At 42.9% G+C, this 24,245-nt stretch overlaps 1 long non-coding RNA gene across 1 annotated transcript; it reads right to left on the reverse strand.

Annotated features, from left to right (window-relative positions):
* Positions 1-5,309: 5,309 nt before the first annotated feature.
* Positions 5,310-24,203, reverse strand: LOC123331098. Its single transcript, XR_006547565.2, has 3 exons — positions 23,825-24,203; positions 14,544-15,970; positions 5,310-5,666 (listed from the first exon to the last, which is right to left on the reverse strand). It is a non-coding gene; the product is annotated as an uncharacterized LOC123331098 (long non-coding RNA).
* Positions 24,204-24,245: the final 42 nt, after the last annotated feature.

A 24,245-nucleotide genomic window follows, 5' to 3' on the forward strand; every position in this document is an offset into this window, starting at 1 on the left:
CTGTCTTTTCCACCCATGCCCATTTCATCATGCATTCTGGCGTGAAGTTTTCCTGTGATGCAAAATAACTGTCAGTACCTTTCTCAGTTCTTTGAGAAAGAACTAGCTGAAGCAGCACCTTTAAAGAGTATTCCTAGAAACCACAACTAATGAGTCCTATCTGCTTTCCATTGGTCACTCACATCTACAAGGGAGACTAGAAAAAAAAATCATTAAAATTAAAAAAAAATCTGGATAGTTACATTGCATCCTCAACAATAAAGGGTTCTTCTTGTAAGCGAGAAGGAGAACAGAGATTCTGGGGGCAGTGAACAGCTGCCTTGGCCATTTCTACTTATTATTCTCTAAAAGTCTTTTATTATTGAAAGTTTTGAACATACACAATTAGGAGAGTACAATGAACCCCATGCTCAACCCATCATTGGGTTTTGACCACTATTAATTTATAGCAAATATTGTTTCAGCTATACTTCATCTCCTCCCACCCCTTGCCTCCCAGAATATTTTGAAACATATCTCAAATGTATCTTTTCACCTAAAAACATTTCCATGTTTATCTGTTAAGACAGAAACTTTTTAAAAAGTGTTTATTTTTAAAAACTGTTGGTTTTTTAAAATAGAATTCCAACAAGATTTACAAATTGTTATTTGGTTGATACATTTCTTAAATCTCTTTTGATCAGAACACACCTTCATATTTAGAGCTAAAATCCTATAGCAGGATTAAAGCCTTTCATTGTAGATCTAAATGTACAGCCTAAAATATCAATTCTACAAAAAATAACATAATAACAGAAATTCACCCTGCAGTATCAAAGACAAAATTATCAGATTATTTCCCGCAAAAAAAATGGAGAAGAAGATAGTTTAAAGGCACTGAATACAAGAGAAGGGGGAAATGTGGGGAAAAAATACAGAAATGAGCAATTGGATCATACTGCCTACTTCTGATTTCTCTCTGGCACTTGGCAGGACTCCTTCAGCTGCAATGACAGAAACTCAATCCAAACTGACTTAGGCAAGAAAAAGATTTTATTTGGCTTATAAAATTGTAAAGTGTGTATGTGTGTGTGTGTGTGTTTAGTTACAGCTGAACCCAGGTACTCATACCTTTAGGAAACCATCTCTCAGTTATGTGTTCCTCTGTGTTGGTTCCATTCTCAGGCAGCCTGTTCCCTATGATGACCACTGGTATCTCCAGATTTATACCCTAATGGGTTAGCAGTTCTCGCTTTCCTAAGAGATGTAGCAAAAACCCCAGGACTGAATCTCATCAGCCTGACTTGGGTCATCTACTCACTCCTGAGTCAATCAGTCTATTTTAAATGGTCTGATTCACTAGACATCCTGGAGTTGGAAGCCAGGACAGCCTTACCCTACCGAGTCTCAGAGTAGGATAGAGGTAATTTCTCAAAGGACAATCTAGCAACATTTATGAGACAATGGGGACAGGGAGATATAAAACAAAAACCTGTCTTCTTCAGAGTTAGGACCACATATATTCAAGAGGGAAAAAAGATGGAAAGAGCAAGATGTAAGAAATTGCTGGACTGTTCCTTGCAAGAAATATGAGCAAAAGTAATGTGAACTCTAGTCTTCAGGGGAAAATAATAACAACAATAACATCAGTTAACATTTATGCGATACTTATTCTAATTTAGGCATTTTACATGTTATCCTACTTAACCTTTGTAATAAATGTATGAATACTTAGATTATGATCTGCACTTTACAGATGAGGAAACAGAGGCTTATAATTAAGTAACTTGTCCAAGTCAATAGATGACAAAATGAGACCCTGACCTCAGAACTGGTCCTCTTTCCCATGATGCTCTGCTGCTCCCCAGGAGCCAGGGGTCATTTGCTCCCATGTTCTGTGATTCTGAACCTATAGACTTCCATCATCATTTAATTCCCTCATGACATATCACCCCATGAACAATTTTAAATTAGTTATGAATTCCAAGCTTTTCATACCCAATTGACTCTGACAGAAAAGACTTTACTTGTATGTTTTGTACTTCTCTGTCTTTCTCTTGCAGTTAAGTGTCAAACTTAACCTCCAGAAGTCCCTAAATCAGAATTAATGAAAGTCTTCACTGTAGAATAAAGATCACAGATTTTTTTAAGCAATAGAACTCTGCATTTCTAGGCAGCTTGGGAAATATTTATTCCAGTGACTAGCGACCAATTGGTCCAGGAAGTCTGGGGACGGGTTCATAGCTTTCTGCTGATGGGTCTTCCTTTCAGAAGAGGGAAGGCCCACTGTAATAGGTGGACTGTGTTCTAAGATGCCTCACTGATCACGCAGGATAGTCTGAACTTTTAAGGAGTTATTACACCCAAGGCAGATTATGTTTTTACATTTCCTACTAAACTACATTCCTTTGACTTCCCTTTGGTATTTAATTATCTATCTATGGCTGCCCAACGTGGTTTGCAGGATCTTAGTTCCTCAACCAAGGACTGAACCCCGGGCCCACGGCAGTGAAAGCATCAAGTCCTAACACTGGACCACCAGGCAGGGAATTCCCTTTTGGTTTGTTTTTAAAAGCCATTTTCAACTGACAAGATTAAAATCCAAAGCATGTACTTGTCATACAGATCTCACAGGGATTATTCCTCAATTCTCATCATTTGTCATAGCAGCTGAGGTCATCCCAGAAAATCAAACTTCTCACTTTTACAGTGTTTCAAACCCTAAAATGAGTTATACCTGGGGGAGATTTTTTAAACCACAGGAGAGAGGAGAAAGAAAAAAGCATACACTTTCACGCTAGTGTTCTTTCTTTATTGAGTCTTTATCCTATGTATAATTTTTCAATTTTACAGTCAAGCCCCAGTTTCTGTGCCTCCAGGCTGCTCTTAACAAAGGCCCAGGGGTATGCGATAGTGATAGCGAAAAACAGGGAAGCCCGGCGTGCTGCAGGCCGTGGAGCCCCAAAGGGCCGGACGTGACTTAGCGACTGAACAACAACAGAAAGTATGCGGCATTTTTAGAGGCAGGAAAGGAAAGTCCCCGGCAGGAAAACATCTCTCTCTCCTTCCTTTACTCTCTCTCTCCCACCTCCCATATGTAAAATTGCACCCAATAGTAAGACAAGGAAGACAGAAAACAGAAACATCAGGAGACCTTTTCTTAGTCCCAGCTCAGTCATGAACTGGCTCTGGGAACTTGAGAAATGAATGACTTCTGAGATCACATCCAGCTCAAAGAACTAGATATTTTTCCTCCAAAAATGTTTCTCTCTTCCTGTAACTTGCTTTTTAAATATAAATATGACTAGGTAGAGGATAATAGACTTTTAGGTTAGAAAAGAGAACTAAGATTGCCTCATGGATTTTCCTTTCCCTATTACTTAACAAATGTACCTCAAATAAGCTGGGTTTTTTTTTTTAGAGTCCTTTCCAAAAAATCGCTAATAATTGTCAACAAGGAAAAGGAGATAATGAAAGGTAATAAACTTAAAAAACTGATGTCAAGGAGGAAAACAAGATTCTGGAGCAGAGAGGAGAAGCAGAGAATGGCCCAGCTCCTACCACCACCACCACCCCTGAAATCATATTGGAGACTCCACACATCTGAGATTTGAAGGAAATCTGAAGATTAACAACTAAAGGATAATCTTTATTTTTTCTGTCTTCTTGCCCATTGCTCTCTCTCTAACTGGGTCTAGTTTCCCATTGGAAAATGATCCAAAGGTTGAGAATATTCTCCAAAACTGGATTATTACTTGAAACTGTGAAAAGCAGAACACTGGTTTAGGGTATCTAACAGTGAGAGAAAATGAAAGAAAAAAGGAGAAAGGAAGGTAAGAAAGGAAGCAATCATGCAAAGACTGATAAGGAAAATGATCTACAGGAATATATATTTAAAGGAATAGCAAGAAATTTTATATCTATGTGAATTGTATACATATTAATTAATTAAAGATAAGACCTCATGGAAAAGAGAATGAATATAAACAAAAGAAAAAGATGTAAGGAGAGCATTAGACTTATAAATTGAGGGTCCAAACAACAGCATTACAGAACTAGTATATTGAAGTATAATACAAATAGCAAGAAATAGAAAAAACATCATTGAAAGTCAAGTTAAAAGAAAAGCTTAAGATGATTACAGTACATGCAGTTGAAAAAGAAAAGAACGAAAGTAAATACAAAGTCCACAAAATAGAGGATAGAAATGATTCAACATGAGGATAATTGGTGTCCTATATGTAAAGTGCACGAAAAATGGATCAGAAGACTACAAAATATGTAATAAAGGTGCTTACCTAAAGGGGGAAAAAGTTAAGCCTCCAGATTTCATTTGAGTCAAATTTATTAAGACATACTCCACAACTAGAAATACTCAAATTATTCAACTTTAAATATAAAGAGTTCTTTAAGCATTAAAGTGAAAAGCAAATTGGCTACAAGAAAGGAAAATGTCAAGGTGCATCAAATAACCACACTTAACTTTTTACATTGTATCAGTCAATATCCTGGCAAGAATCAGAAGGAAAAGTCAAATTGGATAATTGGAGGAGAATTAATAAAAAGGGCTGTCCACAATGTGCAGTCAGAGATTATAGAAGGTAACAAATGATGGTGAGTTTCCCTGGGATTCACAACCTCAAGGACCAGTTAGTACCTCTAAGCACAAAGACTAACGGTCATGTGAGCCTGGGGTGGCAGCCGTGTGGAGGGGTGACCTGGCAGGAGCTGTGGCCTCTGGTTATGTTCAGAGCATCCCTGTGCAGCAGGAAGGAAGCTGAGGGAGTAAGTACCTGCTTCCCTCTCCTTCTACCTGTGGATCTTCCCACTGCCGTTGACTAAGTCAGAAGGCAAAGGAAACTCTTGAAGCAGTTCATATAGGTCAGGTCACCTGGCTCCAGGGCTGGATGGAAAACTATGGAGAGTGGATACTGAGGGGCAAGGAGAAGGCAACCAGGACACACAGTTAGATTATGGCACTCGCATACTGACATGCTTTGTGAATTTCATAAAATATTTCTTAGAACAGGCATCAATATTTACATATAAATATTTGAAATCAACTACTATAATAAGTTACATAACTGTTTATTTTATTTGACAAATGCTTTTCCCAAAGCTTTTAAAAACTTAATGCTACTGCTACTGCTAAGTCGCTTCAGTCGTGTCCGACTCTGTGCGACCCCATAGACGGCAGCCCACCAGGCTCCCCCGTCCCTGGGATTCTCCAGGCAAGAACACTGGAGTGGGTTGCCATTTCCTTCTCCATTTCAAGAAAGTGAAAAGTGAAACTGAAGTCACTCAGTAGTGTCGGACCCTCAGCGACCCCATGGACTGCAGCCTTCCAGGCTCCTCCGTCCATGGGATTTTCCAGGCAAGAGTACTAGAGTGGGGTGCCATTGCCTTCTCCAAAAACACTTAATAGATACTATTATATTGATACTTACAAAGTGGGCAGTTGTCTAGTTCTTGAACTGGAGAAGAGTAAGGCTTGCCAAATTTTCCAGGATCAATTAATTGTGGAAATAGCTGCCAGTCACATCTCATAATAGGTCAAATGAAAGCCAGAAAAGACTATTTGGGTATCATTTATATCAAGGTGTTCATTTTGCTGAATACGTTCTCATTTCCTGGCACTAAGGTGTTTTTCTTGCTTACATTCTGAAAGTTCTTTTCCTTAAGAAAAACTTAGCAATGAAAAGGAAAACACAGTTAGAATTTCATTTTATTAACTGTCATTATGATGTCCAAGTCTATATGATGAAGCAATTTCCATGCTTTGGGTAACTTCTGTCTGTGTGGATGCAACCAAACATACTGAAATACATTTGGTATAGCAGGTATGTTTACAAATCTTGTGGAAGCTTTGAGCGAGCATGCTAAGTCACTTTAGTCATGTTTGATTCTTTGCGACCCCATGGAGCCTGCCAGGCTCCTCTGTCCATGGGATTTCTCAGGCAAGAATACTGGAATGGGTTGCCATAATTCTGGGGATCTTCCCGACCCAGGGATTGAACCCACATCTCTTGTGTCTCCTGCATTGGCAAGTGGGTTCTTTACCACTAGTACCACCTGGAAGCCCATGTAAGCCTTATTTAAAGCTGCTGCTGCTGCTAAGTCGCTTCAGTCATGTCCGACCCTGTGCGACCCCATAGACGGCAGCCCACCAGGCTCCGCAGTCCCTGGGATTCTCCAGGCAAGAACAATGGAGTGGGCTGCCATTTCCTTCTCCAATGCATGAAGGTGAAAAGTGAAAGTGAAGTCGCTCAGTCGTGTCCGACTCTTTGCGACCCCACAGACTGCAGCCCACCAGGCTCCTCCATCCATGGGACTTTCCAGGTAAGAGTACTGGAGTGGGCTGCCATTGCCTTCTCCTATTTAAAGCTAAATTAATAATAGTTCATGGCTTCCCTGGTGGCTTGGTGGTAAAGAATCTGCCTGCAATGTGGGAGACCCAGGTTTGATCCCTGGATGGGGAAGATCCCCTGGAGGAGGAAGTGGCAACCCACTCCAGTATTCTTGCCCAGAGAATTCCATGGACAGAGGAGTCTGGCAGGCTACAGTCCATGGGGTCACAAAGAGTTGGACACAACTGAGCAAGTGATACTTTCATGCATTTCAAAGATGCTTTTAATAAATTGCAAGATTTTCCATCATTGCCTCAAAGATTTATCAGAAATCAGAACACATTTAGGATTTACTGTATCCCCCCCCCCCCACAAACCTCCAGATAAACTTTCTGGATAATCTAGAAAATGGTCAGATTGCATCAGAAATCTCTCATGATGCATCATGATACTGTTGTAGGAGAGTCAACAAACCCAAGCCCAGCACCTTTACCCTCCCAATTACTATTGATGTTTGAGACCCTGAGGCCTTTAGGAATTTGAGCCACAGTTGAAGGCTCTCCGCCGCGTTCACAGTGAGCAACACAATCCCGCCAGCCCACGTGTCCCTGCACCATGCCAGCGCCTGGTGCAAAGCTCAGCCCTCCGCCATCCGCGGCTTAGCCATTGTGCACATTCTGCAATCGAGTGGCTCTGCTCCCCTTCCCCACATACCAGTGAAGCTGCTCCCAGGACCTCACTAGCCCAGGCTTTCCCCTTGGCCTTTCCTCTCGCATCCAGCATGGGTCCCTCTACCATGTCCTTCGCCTCAATGCCGGGGCTCAACTTCTCACCTCCCCTCCCCACTCCTGAAGTCAGAAGGCAAAGGAAACTGTTGACGCAGTTCATATAGGTCAGGCCATCTGTCTCCAGGGCTGGATGGAAAACCATGGAGAGTGGGTATTGAGGGGCAGGCAGAAGGCAGCCGGACATATTGTTACATTATGGCACTCACTTATGCATTTCTGCACTATCCACCCCATTGTTTGTCTGGCCCAGATCTCTTCACCATCATTATGCTCCATGAGTCTTGCCCTGCTATTGTCCTGCCCCTTCTATTCTACCCTGAATCCCAGCCATCCATGGCAGCTTTGGGTTTGGTAACAGCATTCTCCTTCCTATCATTTGACTCACACTTGTCATTGGTTACAAAAGTAGATTCAGAATTGTGATTCGGCCAACCGGAGGGCAGCCAAGTCAGGGAGGCAGGGACGAGGTCAGGGGTGAGCGTGGTGATCAAGATGGGTCTCCAGGCTGCCCTGCTGAAATGCTGAAGTTAATGCCCAAGTCCACCCTTGACCTGGGCCCTGCCTGCCCCTCAGCTTCATCTCCCAGCACCTCTTGCTTGTAGGGACGCACCTGGGCCCCAGGGCATGGCCCCTGCCAAGACACGCACAGACCCTGCCAACCCCTCCCTGTGGTTCATCCCCTCTGTGTCTTTGCTCACAATGGCCTGTCTACGTCCCTCTTTATTTTCCACATCAATCATTTTTATTCATTTTTTAAAAACTCAACCAAATCAAAGTTTTACCTAAAATACAGTATTTTTTTGCCTTCTTCAAAGACAGACTTTCTCTTTATTGAAATGCTGGTTGGAAGGCTCCCATGCCACATGGCCACTAGATGGCAGGGCAGCACCATTCACAGAAACTCAGACCCCTGTGGCCACAGATGCGCAGTCCACCTGCTCTGAAAGTTGATGAAATTGAACTTCAATATCTCCTTTGTTAAGCTTCCCTGGTGGCTCAGACGGTAAAAGCATCTGCTTGCAATGCGGGAGACTGGGGTTCAATCCCTGGGTTCGGAAGAGCCCCTGGAAAAGGAAATGGCAATCCACTGCAGTACTCTTGCCTGGAAAATTCCATGGATGGAGGAGCTTCATAGGCTACAGTCCATGGGGTCTCAAAGAGTGAGACACGACTGAGTAAGGGCTTCCCAGGTGGCTCGATGGTAAAGACCACCTGCCAATGCAGGGGGTGCAGGTTTGATCCCTGAGTTGGGAAGATCTCCTGGAGGAGGAAATGACAATCCATTTTAGTATTCTCACAGGGGAAATCCCCTTGGACAGAGGAGCCTGGTGGGCTACAGTCCATGGGGTCACAAAGAGTCATACACGACTGAGCATGCACACATCATCTACTTTGCTAGCACTTGTTTTTTCTATTATAAAAGAAGCACATGTTTTTAATTGAAAATTTGAACACAGAAAAGGACAAAGAATAAAATGAAAATGCTCATTATTCCACCTGTAAGAAATAAACATAGGGTCCAGGTGCTGCTCCTAGAATAAAAGGGGTAAATGTGGACCATTTCCAGTATTCTCTGTAAATACCCCCTGCTCAGAGTTTTCTCTTCCCTCACTCACTATGAGTTCCACCCATACCTAACCATAATCCCAACTCCAACCCAACCTTAACCCTCAAAACACAATCTCCCCTTTAAATGTATAATGGCTACTTTAAAAAATGTTAGCACTCTTAGATGAAAAGCTACCTTTACCATTCACAGTGTCCACCATGGAAATCAAATCTTATGACAACCACAGCACCAGGTAACAATCGTTGCAAAATTGATAACCTGTCGTTTTTAAATATAGGTAAAGCACTGACATCTGAAAAAATGTCACAGAGAAATTAGACTTTGGTGAAATGTCTGTTCAAATCTGTTGCCTGTAGGGCTTCTCTGGTGGTCTGGTGGTCCGGTGGCTAAGAATCCACCTTGCAGTGCAGGGGACGCTAGTTCGATCCCTGGTCTGGGAAGATCTCATATGATGCGGGCCAACTAGGCCCGAGCACCACAACTCCTGAGCCCGGGGGCCTAGAGCCTGTGGAGCACAGGCTCTCCACAACCAAGAGAAGCCCCCGCAATGGGAAGCCCGTGCACCACAGCTAGAGAGTAGAGCCCGGTTGCCGCAACTAGACAAAGCCCACACACAGCAATGAACACCCAGCACAGCCAAAAAAAAAAGTTGCTTATATCTTAAGATTGGATTGTTTAGTTTTTCTTATTATTGAGTTTTGGAAGTTCCTATACATTTTAGATAGATGTCCTTTGTTGGATATGTGTTTCTCAAATATATATATTTCCCAGCTTTTGTCTTGCCTTTTCATTCTCTGAACCATTTGCTCTGTATCATTCACAGAGCACCCACTCCAGTACTCTTGCCTGGAAAATCCCATGGACGGAGGAGCCTGGTAGGCTGCAGTCCATGGGGTCGCGAAGAGTCAGACACGACTGAGCGACTTGACTTTCACTTTTCACTTTCATGCATTGGAGAAGGAAATGGCAACCCACTCCAGTGTTCTTGCCTGGAGAATCCTGGGGACGGCGGAGCCTGGTGGGCTGCCGTCTATGGGGTCGCACAGAGTCGGACACGACTGAAGTGACTTAGTAGCAGCAGCAGCATTCACAGAGCAAAAGTTTTTAATTTTTATGAATTCCAGCTTATCTATTTTTTATTTAATGGATCACACTTGATGAACAGTCTAGGAACTGTTCACTGAACTGCAGGTCATGAAGATTTTTCTCCCATGTTTCTCCTGTGTTTTCTCTAGAAGCTTAACAGTTCCATGTTTTACATTCAAATATATGGTAAATTTTCAGTAACTTTTTGTATACAGTGTGAGGTTGGGGTTGGAGTTCTCTCAGTCTTTACAGGTGGGTGTCCAATTGTTCCAACATTATTTGTTGAAAATACTATCTCTTCTCCATTAAATTGTGTTTGTAACTTTGTAAAAAGTCAATTGATCACATTTGAGTGAATCTATTTCTGGACTTTCTATTCTGTTGCATGATGCCTATCCCTTCACTAATACCATACTGCCTTGATCACTGAAGTTTCATATTTTAAAGTGAAGTCGTGTGAACCCACCAAATTTCTTCTTCTTTTAAAAATTACTTTAGGTATTCTAGTTCCTAAGTTTCTATAAAAATTTAAAATCAACTTGTGTATATATACACTGAAAATTCTGCTGATATTCTGAATGGAATTGTGTAAAGTCTGTCACTCAACTTTGGAATGCTGCTGCTGCTGCTAAGTCACTTCAGTCGTGTCCGACTCTGTGCGACCCGATAGACGGCAGCCCACCAGGCTCCACCATCCCTGGGATTCTCCAGGCAAGAACACTGGAGTGGGTTGCCATTTCCTTCTCCAATCATTGAAAGTGAAAAGTGAAAGTGAATTTACTCAGTCTGACTCTTAGCAACCTCATGGACTGCAGCCTACTAGGCTCCTGCGTCCATGGGATTTTCCAGGCAAGAGTACTGGAGTGGGGTGCCATTTCCTTCTCTGAACTTTGGAATAACTGACATCTTAAATATATTTAATCATCTAATCCATATACCTGACACGTATCACCATTTAACTATATTTCTTTTATTTTTCCATTAGTGTTTTGTAGATTTCTGCATACAGACACAGCATAGTATTTTGTTAGATTTATACCTACGTTTCATTATTTTGAAGTTATTTAAATGGTATTATTTGAATTTTTCTGGTTTCAAGTTAGTGTGATGTTCATATGGACATATGATTCACTTTGTCTATTGACCCTTTATCTTGCAGCATAACTAAGTATTTATAAGTTCTGGGCGCTTTTTTCTTTTAAGTTTTTCTTTTTTAATTTCTATGTAGAAAATCAAGTTTTTTGAGAATAGGGGAAGTTTCGTTTCTTCTGTTCCAATCTGTATGCTTTTTGCTTCTTTCTCTTGTCTCATTTTACTGAGTAGATGTATGATGTGTAACAAGAGAGGTGAGAGCAAATGCTGAACAAGTGATATCTGTTGCCTAGCAGCAACAATTCCAGGGTTTGTATCCTGCATGGTTTGCAGGTGTCAGGGTAGCAGAGAAAGACACGCTTCACATAGGTGCTGAACGGAACACTGCTTTCCTCACGTAGAGAAGAGACAGAGGAAGACCAGCTCCAACAGTTGAGTGTCTGTCCCTCATGGTCAGCAGGGACACAGGAAACCGCTGACACAAGAAGATGGTCTGCACACCCCCTCTAGTGCTGCAGCTGAAGGACCCCTTTACCTCCCCTCCAAGAACAGACATAGCAATGGGGTTAGCTAGGTGCTATAGGACACACACCCATAAGCAGAACAGAGAAGTACACGTTAAGTCTGGATCAGGGAAAGATATTCACAAAGTGATATGCCTAGCTCAGCCTGTGAGGGCTCTTTGTCTCTTTGCTAAGAAATGTTCCAGACCCAAGGTCACTCTTATGCAACTGTGCAAGGGGCAAGAAGCTGCACTTGACTGCCTTTCCCAACAGTAGACAACCTTACATTGCTCCCAGTCATAAGGAGAAAGCATTCAGTCATTCACTATTTAAGTATGATGTTAGCTATAGGCTTTCTAATGGATGCACTTTATCACATTAAGAAGTTGATCTTGTACCACACATCTTGCAACTTTGGTTAAATTGTTTATTAGATCTCATAGCTTATTTTTGTGAATTCTTTGGGATTTTCTTTTTTTAATACTCCATTTTTTTATACTCCATTAATTTTTAATGGAGTATAGTTAACTTACAATGTTGTGTTAGTTTCTGCTATACAGCAAAGTGAATCAGTAATTTGTTGTTTAGTTGCTAAGTCATGTCCAACTGTTTTATGACTCCATGGACTGTAGTCTGCCAGGATCTCTGTCCGTAGGGGCGAAAATACTGGAATGGGTTGCCATTTCCTTCTCCAGGGGATCTTCCTGATCCAGGAATCGAGTCTATACCTGCACTGGCAGGCATATTCTTTACCCCTAGCACCACCTGGGAAGCCCAAAGCTTTGCATTGCCCCCTCTGAGGTTTGAACTCAGGACCTTCAGATTATGAGACTGATACGCTGCAGGCAACTTAATGGTAGAAAAATAATCCTCTTCTCCCGTATTTATCAAATCAAGGAAAACATTCATGAAATCAAAACAATAACCTTTGTATTTGCCATTCTTTGTAGTATTACAAGTGATTTTTCAAAACATCCTTTATATAATGAGCAAATATATACATACTGTAAATTCATAAGGATTACATAATACATTTGAAAGAAACTGAAAGTCGCTGCCGACTCTTTGTGACTCCATGGACTGAATTCTCTAGGCCAGAACACTGGAGTGGGTAGCCTTTCCCTTCTCCAGGGGATCTTCCCAACCCAGGGATCAAACCCAGGTCTCGCGCATTGCAGGCAGGTTCTTTACCAGCTGAGCCACAAGGGAAGCCCAAAAATACTGGAGTGGGCAGCCTATCCCTTCTCCAGCAGACCTTCCTGACCCAGGAATCAAACCGGGGTTTCCTGCACTGTAGGCAGATTCTTTACCAAGTGAGCTTTCAGGGAAGCCCCTATGAATATATGTATAACATATAATTTTATATATTATATGTATAATATATAATTTTATATATTATATAAAGGAAAATCCTTTACATGATGAGCAAATGTAAACACACGTATTATAAATTCATAAAGATTACATAACACATTTAAGAACAAAAAATACAACGTTTTATAGGCACATTTGTTTTTTGAAATGTAAACAAAAACACTGTCCATACTAAGGTAAAACACTAAAAAATTATTTCAAACGATTTCAAAAACATTGCACAAGAATTTGCGGGGGCGGTTCTTTGTTTTGTTATCACACAGTTCCCTCCTATGCTTGAAACCCAAAGAATGTTGGGACAATTACAGTTTCTAAAATAGCACAAAACAGAGCCATAACACAGTAGCCTACCATAAGCATTCTGAAAACTGCAAACATTGGTTTTATCTTCCTAAATCATCAGGCGGAGGAAAGGGTAATTTGGGGACACAGGAAGAAAACAAAGTCATATCACAATACTAGGGAAAAAAAAAACAAACCAATTTGGCAAGTGGTGGTGATAACTTCTACTTCAGTTGTGGTGCGAAAGGCCATGCCTGGGAGAGAACAATTGTCACACAGCGGCCTCCAGCAGATCTCCCGATGCCGGAAAGATTTCTCTATCTATCCCAGTACTGAAGACCCACAAAGGCAATGAGGATACAGACTGACAAACAGTCGGATACCTGAGAAAGCAGTCTCAGGTCCTCTGGCTGTTACGGGAAACACGGATTGAAACTGTCCACCCTGGCCAGGCATAACAGTAACCATTTGCATGAGTTATTTTATGACAGGAGATCCTGGTAAGGAATATGCAACTAACAAGCCACCACCATCAGGAAGAATTCAGGAAAGGTCAAACGGAGACAGGAGACACCAGTCCGCCTGTCCTACCAACCTCCCAGAAACCTTCTGGCTAGACTCCATTGTGCCTGAGTGATGTGCATGCCACCAGAAAGGACCCTGAGTCAGAATGATTGGCCAAAGACAACCCGAAACTAATCTCATCACCATAACACCTGAGACTGCGAACCATAAGGCAGAGCGATCTTCCTGGGTTCCCTCACCCTCCTGCTTTCCACCCGGGGGCCCCTTTCCAGTAAAGTTTCTCGCTTGGTCAGCACGTGTATCTCCTTGGACAATTCATTTCCAAGTGTTAGACAAGAGCCCAGTCTGGGCCCTGGAGGGCAAACTCCCTTCCTGCAACACGTCCAGATGACCCCTGTTCCTAATGAGCTGCAAACCCCAGCCTGCCAAAGCAGCGGGTTTTCTCAGACTCCTGCTCCTCCTGGTGTCACTTCCCAGGGGCCCATGATACACTTCCTGGCTCACTGAGGGTGACCCAGTTCCCAGGCAGCATGCTCTTCACACCGCCTGTCCCTGGACATGAACTGGCTGAACCAGGGCTCTGTGATCTGGCTCTTCCTAGGTAGAGGTAAAAAGGGCTGAGTCCTTGAGGAGGAAGAGAGTGGTTTGACCGTGGGCTCCTGTCTTATGGCACCAATCTTGTGACTTTATTAAATTAACATTTGTTAAGTGGAGTATAGGGCTTTCTGGGTAGCTCAAACAGTAAAGAATGCCCACATTGTGGGAGATGACTGGGTTGGGAAGATCCCCTGGAGAAGGGCATGGCAATACACTCCAGTATTCTTGCCTGGAGAATCCCATGGACAGAGGAGCCTGGTGGGCTACAGTCAGCCTGGTGGGTCGCAAAGAGTCAGACACGACTTAACGACTAACACACACACACTCAAGTGGAATACAGGAGCAGGATGGTGGCAACAGGACCACAAGAGTAATTAAAATAGATAAGCTTATTACTCACGGGTCCTGGAGAAGGTGCACTTCGTCTCTCCAGTGGTCTTCAAGTCAAGACAGGGTGCAGAGAGGCCGGATGCCTTTATCATAAGGGTCCCTGGGGGCAGTGCTTTGGGCTTCCTAGGATAGGGTCCCAGTGATCCCTTCAGACCAGAGTAAGCCACAGAAGGTCTATCTAAGGGGGTGCATAAGACATCCAGGCGCTGGGATGCAGGAGAGACTGTTGATCACAAGAGCTGTTGGGGAAGCCATTTCAGGAACTTATGTTTGCTTGTGACTCCGTAGCGGCCACAGAGGGTGCATGCTTGCGTGAGGGGGTTGGTGTCAGTTTAAGGTCTCTGCAAACCGCTTGGCCAAACAAAATGGACGAGGAGGCAGCAATACCCAGGAGTTGCTTAGTTACATTCTCCATATGAAGACACGGGTTTCCCCGTGGGAGTGAAGGCCGCCCGCAGCCGTCTTCAGACCCGGCCAGAAGGCGCAGGGGCCCCACCCCGTCCCCGGGGCACGGCTGAGAGTCACCCTGGCGGTGGGTAGCTCACCCTGGCGGTGGGTAGCGTATGGCGAAGTCCCCCCAGGGGAGTGCCGGGCTCTGGGACAGCACGGGCCTCTTGTTGCTGAGCTGAGGCCCCTCCAGCTCCTGGCGCGCCCTGATCGCCGAGGGACGCAGGATTTTCATTATGAAAACCCACCCTCCCAAGAACGGGTTCCGAGGTTGGACGACTGCACAGGGCGGACGGATCTCACGCGGGACTCGACTTCCGGGGCTCCTTGGCGGGATGAGGAGCTCTAGGAGTGCCCGGGGTCTCCGGTTGGGGCCCCTGCCGCCGATGCCAAAGCCGCGGCGGCAGCAGGCAGCAAAAGGGACCCGGCGCGGGCGGGGCCGCGGCTGCTGCGGGAGGCGGCGGAGGGGCCATGGCCACTACCATAACCTCGCTCTCCTTCGCCTGATCTGGAGGGGCACTCCTGCACCCTCCGCCCGCCCCCCCCCCCCCCCATTTTAAGCCAGTACAGTAACAAAAATCACAAAAGTCTTCCCGACGTGCTAAGAAAGCCTGAACTGTGCACTCTTAGGATCAGATGGCATGTAACCAACCCTTTATTCCCATTATAAGATACAACTAGCTGTATAAATTAGAGTTGTGTTTTGACCTTCAACTTTTCCAAGAGGAAAGGCATACTACATAGTTTGCCTTCCGAGCAGAAACGAAAATATCCAAAGAGGTGGAGTAGAGAATCTCGAAGCCTCAACCGAGAGGAAGTAGCTGGTTTCGGAGTCCTACGTTGCCATGGTCACGCTGCCCCCTTCCGGCCAGGTGCAAACCGCGCGGAGTGGGTAGCCCGGGGCAACCAGAACGCCGCTCCTGGAAGCACTCCTCACTATCCGCTGCGGTTTGAGGCATCCTGCCAAGGCGGCTGAAGGTACCCGGGACTCTGAAAATGTAAAGACAGCTTTCTGGCTTTCTGGGACACTGGGAGGTGAAAGGCATAACACTCTTGGCGACCCGGGCAACTGAGGAGTTGGAGGGCAGGGAGCTGGACACGGGAGGAGGAAGGGGAAAAAGAAGGGAGTTAATGACTTGGGCCCTCGATTCCAGACATTTGTCCAAGCCGCCTCCAGTTCTTAGGCTCAGCCTAGCCCAGCTGGACCTGCAGTCAGGACTTATATTAAGAGGAAAAAATGACACCCTGTGTTTGTAGAGGGAAAAACTTAAGTCATATCGGACTCTTTCGACCCCATAGACTGTAGCCCACCAGGCTGCTGGGGAAAGAATACTGGAGTGGGTTACCATTTCCTTCTCCAGGGGATCTTTCAGACTCAGAGATGGAACCCGGGCCCCCTGTCCTGAAGGCCATTCCCTTCACTGCAGGCAGATTCTTTACCAACTGAACCACCAGGGAGGCCCCCCCCCCCCCCCCCCCCCCCCCGCCCCCGGTAAGCAGGAATTGTGAGTCAAACAATTTTGTTATTCATTCAAAATTGTTTTGGATATTCTGAATTCCTTAAATTTCCATAAGCTTGTTTAACTTTTCAAAGAAATAAGGTAGGATTTTTGATAGGGTTTGATTAGTGTTGTGTTGGCCTGCCCCAGATTGTTCTGCCAGTTCAACACAACCCTATCAAACACATAAAAAGATCATATATAATCTTTTATTCCCGTACTCAACCATGAGGCTGAGCTTTCTATCAGTTGGAGGTATGCTTCTAGAATTCCTACATTACTGCCTATCTTATCGTGTGCTTTGCTGGAAAACTGACTTTTGATTGTTGACTTGCTTAGTTTCTCTTTTTAGAGTCCATTCCACTCCAATATTCTTGCCTGGAAAATCCCATGGACAGAGGAGCCTGGTAGGCTACAGTCCATGGGGTCGCACAGAGTCAGATACAACTGAGTGACTTCACTCACTCACTCACACTCAAATAAACAACCTAGTCATTCAGCTTAAAATAAACAGGTAAAGGAAAGAAAATTAAACCCACTGCAATCAGAAGGAACACTAATAAAGATTAAAGTGCAAATTAATAAAATAAAGATTCAAAAAACAAAGAGTTAGGTCTTCGAAAAGACTTTTTAAATGATGAATTAGCTAGAATGACCAGGATTGATTCAAATTACTAAAATCAAAAATGAAATACCAACTTTACTGAAGTAAACGATTATTTTTTTAAATAGTGTAAATCATTGCCAATAAATTAGATAACCTAGATGAAATGGACAAGTTCCTAGAAAGACACAAACTAGAAAATATGACTATAACAGAAATAGAAAATCTGAGTAGACCTATGACAAACAAAATAATTAAATTAGTAATTTTGAAACTTCCCACAAAGAAAAGCCCAACCCACATGACTCCATTGGTGAATTCTATCAAATATTTAAGGAATAATTAATATCAAGCCTTCACAAACTCCTCAAAAAAAAAAGTAGAAGAGGAAGTAACACTTCCAACTCATCAGAGGTAGAGGCTAGCATTACCCTGATACCAAAACCAGACAAAAATATCACAGGAAAATAAAGCTACAGACCAAGACATCTTATGAGTATAAAACAATATCCTCAATAAATTACTGGCAAATCAAATCCAGCAACATATAAAATGATCATACACAATGATCAAGTGGGGTGTATTCCAGGAACACAAGTGTGGCTTATTAAAAAAAAATCAATCTTTATAAATCAATATTTATAGAATATTAGCCTCATCTACAGACACCGAAAAGCACTTGACAAAATTCAACAGCCTTTCATGATTCAAAAATTGAAACACTTAACACACAAGGAATAGTAGGGAACTTCATCATTCTGATAAAAAGTCCAAAAAAGCCCACAGCTCACATCATACTTACTGGTAAAAGACTGAATACGTTCCCTCGAGGGCTGGAACAAAACAAGGATGTCTACTTTATGTCTCTACAGATTTGCTTTTTCTAGACATCTCATATAAATGAAATCATAATATGTGACTTTTTGTGTGTGTTTCTTTTATTTAGCAGTGTTTTCAAGGTTCATGCATGGTATATGAGTACTTCACTCTTTTATGTAATGGAATAATATTGCATTTTACAAATATTACAAAAGAGTCAACATGACTTAGTGACTAAACAAAGAGAGGTCTGCCTCCTTCCCTACTTGGCTTTGGGTGGCAATATCTAAGCCCCATCAGTGTTATTCCTCACAGGAGTGTCTTTGTTTGCCTGGGGATATTTTAGTCACTTTGTAGTCAATATAGGTCTGTCTAGTGAAACCTATGGTTTTTCCAGTAGTCATGTATGGATGTGAGAGTTGGAGTATAAAGAAAGCTGAGCACCAAAGAATTGATGCTTTTGAACTGCAGTGTTGGAGAAGATTCTTGAGAGTCCCTTGGACTGCAAGGAGATCCAATCAGTCCATCCTAAAGGAAATCAGTCCTGAATATTCATTGGAAGGTGAAGCTGAAACTCGAATACTTTGGCCACCTGATTCGAAAAACTGATTCTTTTGAAAAGACCCTGATCTGGAAAAGATTGAAGGCAGGAGGAGAAGGGGACAACAGAGGATGAGATGGTTGGATGGCATCATTGACTCAACGGACATGAGTTTGAGTAAACTTCAGGAGCTGGCGATGGGCAGGGAGGCCTGGCATGCTGCAGTCCATGGGGTTGCAAAGAGTCAGACAAGACTGAGTGACTGAACTGACTGAACTGATAGTCAATATAGTAATTTAGGTTGGGGCTGGCCATGTCACAAAGTCTAACAATGTCATTTAAGATGAGGACTTTGGGTCACATGGTATTATCTCAACCTCCTAAGGGGTTAAAAACTGAGGTCAGGCACATGGGCAGTCAACAGTGTCTATGTAATGGAACCACAGTAAAGATTCTGGATGCCAAGGCTCAGGTGAGCTCCTCTGGTTGGCAATTCCATGCATATTGTCCCTGGGAGCAACTAAGCCTGTCCGTGATTCCTCAGGGAGAGGATAACTGGAGGCTCTGCATTTGGAACCCTCCTGGACTCTATCCTATGACTGATTTTAATCTGTATCTTCTTCCTGGATAACTATAGGTGTAATAACTTTCAGTGAGTTTCTTAAGTCCTTCTTGCAAATTAGTTGGGGATCACCAGATTTGCAGTTGGTGTCAGAAGTAAACATGGTCTTGGGGAACCCTTAAACCCTGCAATGATTTCAGAAATAAAGGTGGTCTCTTGGACACCATTTCTCAAAGTTTGCAGCATTTATGTTCATGGGGTATATTTGTCTATTATTTTTTCTTGTAATGTCTTCTTCTAGTTTGGTGTCAGAGAAATGATTCCCAAAAGGAATTGGGGAGTATTCCTTCCTCTTCTGTTTTCTCAAAAAGTTTATTTAGGATTACTATTTTTACACCTTCAATATTTGACAGAATTTGCTGGTGAACTAATCTGGACTTGAAGCTTTTTTTGTGGAATGGTCTTTAATCATAAATTCAAATAATTTTATATCAATATGGCTACTCATATTTTCTATTTCTTCATTTGTTAGTTTGGTAAATTGTCTTGCTAAAGACAAGAAATTTGTCCATTTTATCTAAAAGTTGTCAAATATATTAAGTTGGTATAGATGTGTGAATAATATTCTCTATTCAATATGTGTTGGATCTGTACTGATGGCTCTTTTTTCATTCATCATGGGGGTGATTTCTGTTTTTTCACTGTTTTTATTAATTAAATAATATTTAAATAAATATTTAATTTATAATTAAATATTTTAATAAAATATTTCAAAAATATAGAATTGACTATAAATTTAGTTCACTCAATGATATTAAATTTTAGTTTAATTAAGGTGAATTTGAATTAAAATTTAAATATGTAAAATTAAACCATATTAAATAAAATGTAATATAATAAATTGAACTAAAATTAAGTTGAAATTACATATGTAAGACATTGAATTTCATACATTAAATTAATATTAAATTATTTTAAAGCAAATTGCCTGCATGAATAAATCCAAATTCAATTATGTTAAATTAAATTTAGCTTTAGTAATTAAATTTAGGCCTTCTCAGGTGACTCACGGAGAAGGCAATGGCAACCCACTCCAGTGTTCTCGCCTGGAGAATCCCAGGGACAGGGGAGCCTGGTGGGCTGCTGTCTATGGGGTTGCACAGAGTCGGACACGACTGAAGCGACTTAGCAGCAGAAGCAGCAGCAGCAGCAGGTGACTCAGTGGGTAAAGAAACAGCCTGCAATGCAGGAAACACAGGAGACACAGGTTTAATCCCTGGGTTGGGAAGATCCCCTGGAGGGCATGGCAATCCACTCCAGTATCCTTGCCTAGAGAGTCCTATGGACAGAGGAGTGTGGTGGGCTACAGTCCATAGGATCACAGAGTCGGACACAACTGAAGTGACTGAACATTCAGGTCAGTTCAGTTCAGTCTCTCAGTCGTATCCGACTCTTTGCGACCCCATGAACCGAAGCACACCAGGCCTCCCTGTCCATCATCAACTCCCAGAGTTTACCCAAACTCAAGTCCATTGAGTTGGTGATGCCATCCAACCATCTCATCCTCTGTCATGCATGCATGCAATTATATTTAATTTAAATCTGAGTTATATTCCCTTAAACTTATTTTTAAACCAGAAATGAATAAAGTCATTCTGGCTTTGAATGTGGACATGAGGACGTTTATAATGACCACAACCTCCCCTTTCAGTGTGTGTATGTGTGTGTGGGGGGGGGGGGGGGCAGGGGGAGGGGTTGTACTAATACTTTGTATCTTATTTGATTGTCACGGTTGCCCACGTTAAAGCATTACCCTGAGGAAGCGTCTGGCTCTCCAGTCTGAGGATTTTTTGTTATACATAATATAAATTTTTAAAAACTTTAAAATTAAATTTATGGGAGAGAAAAGTGACTACATATGAAACAAGAGAACCCAAGTGGACATCGCCAAGAAGTGACACTCTGGTGGTGGGTGTTAGCTAGGGAGCAGTAGGGATAGGATGGGTTTAAACCAAAGTGAGTTTTGTTTTGCAGAAAGTTGCAGCCACTAGATGTTCCTAAAAGGTTACAGTGTATTCCAGTCAACAAGATACTACAGTGAGAGCAAGTAACCAAGTGCCTACTTACTTGCAGTTTTGGGCAAACTAGAGTAAACTTTGCTTCATTATAATGATTATGCCTCCTGTCATGCTTAACTTAAAACACCCCCAGGGACACAGTGCTTTGAGAACTATCTCCTTGTCTCCTTACTTGTCACAAGTAACAAAAAACAAATGCTTCTGCTTTATTATATATTACTTGTGACAAGGAAGTTCTTGATGTGTTCATTGGCTAAATAACCCAAATGACAGACCCACTGTGTCTGCTCAAGGGAAGACTTGATGAAGCTGGTGGTTGCTGATTTAAAAATCAACTTTGGTCCAGCCATTCTCACCAGAGATGGTCAGGTCACCATCATGTATGGCCTTCAGTTGTTGCCTAATTCTAATGGATGAGTGCTATTGTAGAGGCCCAGAGGCAGAATCATCAGGTAGGCCTGGCTAAGGCACTGCTGGGAGGAGTGACAGCTGCAAACAGTGATGGGAGGTATCAACACAGATAATCAATAAACAATCTATATTGAAGAATAGAAGAGAGTTTCATTTGAACCAAGCTGAGGACTGGCCCAGGAGCACAGCCTCCACCAAGAAAGAAAGCACTCTAGAGAAGCATAGTTTTCAACAGTTTTATACAGCATCAGAGAAGAACTGTACAAAAAAGATTTTTATGACCAAGATAATCACGATGGTGTGATCATTCAAGAGCCAGACATCCTGGAATGTGAAGTCAAGTGGGTCTTAGGAAGCATCACTATGAACAAAGCTAGTGGAGGTGATGGAATTCCAGTTGAGCTATTTCAATCCTGAAAGATGATGCTGTGAACCTGCTGCACTCAATATGCCAGCAAATTTGGAAAACTCAGCAGTGGCCACAGGACTGGAAAAGGTCAGTTTTCAATCCAATCCCAAAGAAAGGCAATGCCAAAGAATGCTCAAACTACCACACAATTGCACTCATCTCACACGCTAGTAAAGTAATGCTCAAAATTCTCCAAGCCAGGCTTCAGCAACATGTGAACCGTGAACTTCCAGATGTTCAAGCTGGATTTAGAAAAGGCAGAGGAACCATAGATCAAATTACCAACATCTGCTGGATCATCAAAAAAGCAAGAGAATTCCAGAAAAACATCTATTTCTGCTTTATTGACTATGCCAAAGCCTTTGACTGTGTGGATCGCAATAAACTGTGGAAAATTCTGAAAGAGATGGGAATACCAGACCACCTGACCTGCCTCTTGAGAAACCTATATGCAGGTCAGGAAGCAACAGTTAGAACTGGACATGGAACAACAGACTGGTTCCAAATATGAAAAGGAGTACGTCAAGGCTGTATATTGTCACCCTGCTTATTTAACTTATATGCAGAGTACATCATGAGAAACGCTGGGCTGGAAGAGGCACAAGTTGGAATCAAGATTGCTGGGAGAAATATCAATAACCTCAGATATGCAGATGACACCACCCCTATGACAGAAAGTGAAGAGGAACTAAAAAGCCTCTTGATGAAAGTCAAAGAGGAGAGTGAAAAAGTTGGCTTAAAGCTCAACATTCAGAAAACGAAGATCATGGCATCTGGTCCCATCACTTCATGGGAAATAGATGGGGAAACAGTGGAAACAGTGTCAGACTTTATTTTTCTGGGCTCCAAAATCACTGCAGATGGTGACTGCAGCCATGAAATTAAAAGACGCTTACTCCTTGGAAGGAAAGTTATGACCAACCTAGATAGCATATTCAAAAGCAGAGACATTACTTTGCCAACAAAGGTCCATCTAGTCAAGGCTATGGTTTTTCCTGTGGTCATGTATGGATGTGAGAGTTGGACTGTGAAGAAAGCTGAGCGCTGAAGAAGTGATGATTTGAACTGTGGTGTTGGAAAAGACTCTTGACAGTTCCTTGGACTGCAAGGAGATCCAACCAGTCCATTCTGAAGGAGATCAGTCCTGGGTGTTCATTGGAAGGACTGATGCTAAAGCTGAAACTCCAGTACTTTGGCCACCTCATGAGATGAGTTGACTCATTGGAAAAGCCTCTGATGCTGGGAGGGATTGGGGGCAGGAGGAGAAGGGGACGACAGAGGATGAGATGGCTGGATGGCATCACTGACTCGATGGACATGAGTTTGGGTGAACTCCGGGAGTTGGTGATGGACAGGAAGGCCTGGAGTGCTGCAATTCATGGGGTCTCCCAGAGTCGGACATGACTGAGCCACTGAACTGAACTGAACTGATACAGCATCAGAACAAAGAACATATTAATACATCAAACACGGCAAAGGTACGTTCCTTCAAGGTTTCAACAGCGATGTGTAGTTACAAATTAGCAGACACATAGTGAGTGAGCATGACCTTGGCATGTGGGACAGGAACCTTATCCTCCAAGGAATACTGGCATTGGTGTCACAGGAATAATAAGGGACAGAATGAAGGGACAAAATAGGTGATTAAGTAGTTAATCCCCACTAGGGGATTCTAAGTAGAAAAATATGGGAAACTCCTGCAAGTTAATAATTACTAGAGAAAGCAGGTTTGCTTAACCACAAAAGGGAGGCATTTCTCCCTATCAGAAAGTGGGCATTCTTTAATCGCAGTGGTTAGAACAAATGTACAACGTGTACTTGACAGATCATAAATCAGGCTGTTTCAGTTTTACATCAAGTTTAGGCCAAATCAGATATAAGCCTGACTGGGCTTCCCCTGCCCCTAATAGGCAAAAATTACCTGTCAGAGGTAATGTTGGAGGCATGACGAAGGGAATGCTTTCCTTCCCAGCATAAGGCACACAGTATACGGACGTCCATTAGTAGACGCGGAAAGGAAAAACGACTGAATAGTGGAAAGAGCTACTCAATCCAGGTAGCGTTCCTAAAAGAGGGCCCCCTTCCCTATAGACATCTAGGCAGTACCAGCTACTGGCGCCAGAATCCACCGGCAAGATGGCGGCTCCCTCTCGGTGGCCGATTAGGACGCTGCCCCCGAGCGTACGATTCCAAGATGGCGGCGTCAGCACGGAAGTCGTGCAGTAGGCGCGACCATATTGCCTAGCGTCCGTACAGGTAGTGACTGTACGGACTAGGCTGGCCAACAAGATGGCGGCGCCTTTGGTAAAGCTGAACTATAAGCGCCGCCATGTTTCCCGAGA

Source organism: Bubalus bubalis, chromosome 22 (assembly GCF_019923935.1).
Source record: "Bubalus bubalis isolate 160015118507 breed Murrah chromosome 22, NDDB_SH_1, whole genome shotgun sequence".
Classification (NCBI taxonomy): domain Eukaryota; kingdom Metazoa; phylum Chordata; class Mammalia; order Artiodactyla; family Bovidae; genus Bubalus; species Bubalus bubalis.